The 4311-nt window shown below is 65.1% G+C and overlaps 1 long non-coding RNA gene across 1 annotated transcript; it reads left to right on the top strand.

Moving 5' to 3' along the window:
• Nucleotides 1-865: 865 nt before the first annotated feature.
• Nucleotides 866-3170, top strand: LOC138067411 (uncharacterized). The gene is made up of 3 exons (XR_011141271.1): nt 866-978; nt 2305-2546; nt 2824-3170. It is a non-coding gene; the product is annotated as an uncharacterized lncRNA (long non-coding RNA).
• The last annotated feature ends 1141 nt before the right edge of the window (nt 3171-4311 follow it).

Raw genomic sequence — 4311 nt, 5'->3', positions numbered from 1 at the left:
GATGTAAGGCAGCAAAGATAACGGCAAACTGATACTAGCTCAGAGAGCCCGACACGGGCCTGTACGAACTCGGAGCGGTCCCGTATGAGCCCGTAGGGCCCAGCACGAGTCCGTTGGAGCCCCTAGGGCCCAGTGCGGGCCCGTACCAGCCCACAGGGCCTGGCACAAGTCTGTATGAGCACACAGAGCCTGGCGTGGGCTCGTACGAGCCCGTAGAGCGCTGTGCAGGACCGTACAGAATCACAGAATCACAGAATCGTTTAGGTTGGAAGGGACCTCTGGAGATCATCTAGTCCAACCTCCCTGTTCAAGCAGGGTCACCTAGAGCATATTGCCCAGGATCACATCCAGACGGCTTTTGAAGATCTCCAGCGAAGGAGACTCCAGCACCTCTCTGGGCAACCTGTTCCAATGCTCTGTCACCCTCACAGTGAAGAAGTTTTTTCTCAGGTACCAGCCCACAGAGCTCGGCACGGGCCCATATGTGCTCAGCATGGGGGTGTACAAGCCCATACAGCCCCAAACAGCTCTGTAGGAGTCCACAGAGCCCCGTGCAGGCCCATGGAAGTCCATAGAGCCCGGCAAGGGCCCACCCGAGCTTGGCGGGGACGGGGGGACAGCGAGGGGGACACTGAGGGGGGACAGCGGGGACCGCGTCCCTGGCGCCGGCAGACCCCGCCCCGCCGCCCGCCCGCTCGGCGGCGCCCACGGCCGCCGGACGCCATCTCCGGCCTCTCTCCGCTCCCTCCCGCCCTCCGCCCGGGCCGCCGCGGGGATTGGCCGGCCGGGCCAGCTGCCTCTCGGCCATTGGAGGGCGCCTGCGCGCCGCCCGCCGCTGATTGGCGCCCCGCTCCCGCCTCTGGCCGGGGGAGGGGGGAGCGAGCGGCCGGCGGCGAAGATGGCGGCGGGGTGGCTGGCTGTGTGGTGGCGCCTGGCGGCGGCGGCCGGGTCCCGTCGCGTCGCGTCGCGTCCTGTCTGGTGCGGTGGCGCGGCGCTGCTGGAGAGCGGCAGGCTGCGGGACGCGCGGCGGGTCGTGGCGCAGCCGGGCTCGGGGGCGGCGGGGGGGCCGGGCCGGGCGCGGGGAGGCGGTCGGGGCGGCCGGTCGCTCTCGCCTGGGCAACGCGCAACGGTTGTGGCAGCGCCGTTGGCAGCGCGGCGGGACCGAGCGGGACGTGCGCGATGGTGCCGGCCGCGAGCTGCTGGCAGCACCGGCGGGCGCCGCGGAGGAGCGAGCGCCGGCAGCGGAGCGCTGGGTGTCTGCGGGCGCTGTTTGCCGGCCCGTGCAGCGAGTGCCCGGCGGGCTGCGGGCGGCGCCGGAGGAGGGAGCGTTGGCAGCCGGCAGCCGGGCTGTCCGGAGCGCCGGGGAGGGGGCAGCGCTCGGGCAAGGGCTTCCCTGGCGGCCCCGAGGCGGCCGGGTGGCGCTTCCCGCCCCGCCGGGGGCTCGTCTGCTGCCGGGGGCGGCAGGTTTCCAGCGCGGCTGCCGCCCTCCCTCGGGCTTTCTTCGGGGGCGGGTGTTGGCAGGCTGGTTCCCAGCCCTGTGGGAGCCGCTGGAGCCTGGTGGTGGAGCGGCGTGTGGTGGCGCTGGCGCGGGGTCCTTCCTTGTCTGTCTGTCTGCCCGTGCAGAGCTTTCAGCCTTTGCTGTAGAAAGTGGAATCGGAGCGTATCATTTGGCCAGGGGGAAAAACCATCTCCTTGCCTGTGAAGCGTATAAGTAGAAGATGTGTTTTACTGGCGAGGCTGTTTTGGGGTTTCAGCTGCCTGGGGAGCTGAGAAGCGTAGTGGGAGCTGTGTCCTGTCTCTGCAAGATCTCTGTCTGCTTCCTTTGTGGCTGCTGAGAGCTGACGTGCTCACTGAGAGCTCGGTTGTGTTTCTCGGTTGTGTTTTCTGTTGCCTGGCTCAGCTCAACGTGGCCGCTTTGTCTGTCTGCGGGGGCAACTGGGGCGTGCAGCTCCCGCTGCCGGAGGGCTATGGGGTGTTTCAGTTCCCAGTAGGTCATGACCGACTGGGTTACGCTCCCCGGGGCTCCTCTCCGCAGGTAAGGCCGGTGGGAACGTCTCGTGCCAGGGGAAGGGGCTCTCTGGGACAGCTCTGGCTGGGCTGCAGTGTACTGGAGCGTAGGAGGGGCTGGAGGACTTTGGACTTGCTTCTCTTTGGCTTTGCTTTTTGGAGTTGTTGGAGCTCCCTTGCCTTTTTAGTGAAGCAAGGGGCACTAAAGAGGAGAGGGAGTGTGAGTTGTGTGCAAGAGCTGCTGTTGCTGTGTTGTGGTGCAGTGCCAGACTCGAGAGAGGGTCTCTCCTTTTCTAGGTGTCTGGGCGTCCCCTGCAGCCCACGCAGTAGGAACGATGTGTCCCCTCGGCATTTCTGTACTGTGCCGGCGCCTTCTCCCTGAAGGCAGGCCTCTTGGTGTTCAGCGCTGTCGCCTTGCACACGAAGGAGGAGGAGAAATGGGCCTGAGCTGCGTATGGGAGGAAGAGGCTTTTTGCCCATCACTGGCAGCGCGCAGAGAGCAGCGGCGCTCGGGCTCCTTCCGAGACCTTTGAGGCCTGGTAGGTGCCAGACAAGCTATGGCTCTGGTTTTGATTTATTTTATTATTAGTAGTAGTATTGTTTTTTCATATTTGGGGCCACTAGTTGTGTGCGTTTCTGCTCTGTTTTCAGCAGGAGCCGTGCTCTGTGGATGCGCTGAAGGCCAGAAGGCAGAGCCGCAGTGCGCAGAGCCCCAGCGCCCGCTCCCCAGGGGGGACGCGGGGTCGGGCCCGAGTGTTGAGAGAGGGAAAGTGCCTGCTCCTGCTCTTTCTTAAGAGCTCTGTTTTGTTTTCCTAGGTGCTGGTTGCTGGCAAGAGCTGCTCTTTCGTCTCTTGCCCACCCCTCCCGCAGCTCTCTGGGGCCCCAGCTTCAGACTCCAGCTGCACTGAGGAAGTGACCTGCTTTTCAAGAGACCCCCCCCCCCCCCTCACCACCCGAAGGAGCAAGAATCCGGCTTTGGCCTTCACGCACCCCTCCAGGAGCTGCCGCAGCAGGAAGGCGGCCTGCGCCTGCCAGCTCGTCCTGCTCCCCAGGAAGCGCCAAGTGGGACTCGGGCACGGTGGCACCGCGCGAAGGTGTTTGGGCTCTGGGCAATAAAGCTTGGCGCGAGCCCCAGCTGAGGCGAGGTGCCACGTGCTGTGTTCTGTGCGCGGTCTCTGATCACGCCTGCTCGCAGCTTGCCGAAGGCTGCGTTCTCCCTGCTCGGGGAAGAGCTCCTGGCTGCAGCCCTGGAGCGGAGAGGGGGCAGCCGGCAGCCGGGGCCATCTCGCTGCAGTAGGTGAGAGCTCCTGTCCCAAGGGGCTGTTTCTCCTCGCCCCCAGGTTGGCCCTTCCTTTGAGCAGGGGCCCTGGCAGCCCAGCTCCAGCCCGGGAGGCAGCGGGGAAGGCCGGGGCGACGAGGGAGCAGCGAGCGCTCCTTGGCCTCAGGGCTTTGTGTGGGGGCAGCCGCTGGGCAGGGCTTTTTTGTGCCCCCACCAAAGCCCTGAGGCTGGGGAGTGGGGGGGTCTGGGCTGAGGCCTGCCCCTGCTGCCCTTAAAGGCAAGGTTGAGAGGCTTTAAGGCTCTTCAAGTCTCTGGGGGCTCTTCAGGGAACTTGGAGTCCCTTAACTTCTTCCCAAGTCCCTCAGTGTAACTTGGAGAACCACCTCAGGGACTCCGCCCCCCTGGGAGACCTCTCTTCTTCAGTTCTCCCAGTTCAGCTGAGTCCCTGAGGTGGTTCTCCAAGTAACTGGGAGTTCCTTGGGAAGAAACTGAGGGACTCCAAGTTCCCTGAAGAGCCCCCAGAGACTTGCAGAGCCTTAAAGCCTCTCCACCTTGCCTTTAAGGGCAGTGGGGGGCGTGGGGGCCAGGCCTGGCCCCCATTGGGCCACACACCCCCCCCCGGGAGCCAATGGGGGCCCTGGAGGCCCCTGGGCTCCCTAGCCTAAGAGACTTGTGTGGGGGCAAAAAAGCCTTGCTGAATTTCTGTCCCCACACAAGTCTCTTAGGCTAGGGAGCCCAGGGGCCTCCAGGGCCCCCATTGGGCCAGGCCGGCCCCTGCCCCCCGGGGGAGCCAATCGGGTCCAGGCCTGCCCCCGACGCCCACCACTGCCCTTAAAGGCAGGGCTGGGAGACTTTCAGAGTCTTCAAGTCTCTGGGGGCTCTCCAAGTTACTGGAAGAACCACCTCAGGGACTCAGCCCAACTGGGAGACCTGAAGAAGAAAGGTCTCCCAGGTGGGCGGACTCCCTGAGGTTGGTCTTCCAGGTACTTGGAGCTCCTTACTGTCTTCCTCAGTGCCTCCTGGTT

Source organism: Struthio camelus, chromosome 5 (assembly GCF_040807025.1).
Source record: "Struthio camelus isolate bStrCam1 chromosome 5, bStrCam1.hap1, whole genome shotgun sequence".
NCBI classification, from domain to species: Eukaryota; Metazoa; Chordata; class Aves; order Struthioniformes; family Struthionidae; genus Struthio; species Struthio camelus.
Note: the sequence above shows the minus strand (reverse complement) of the source record. Positions and strands in the feature narration are given on the sequence as shown.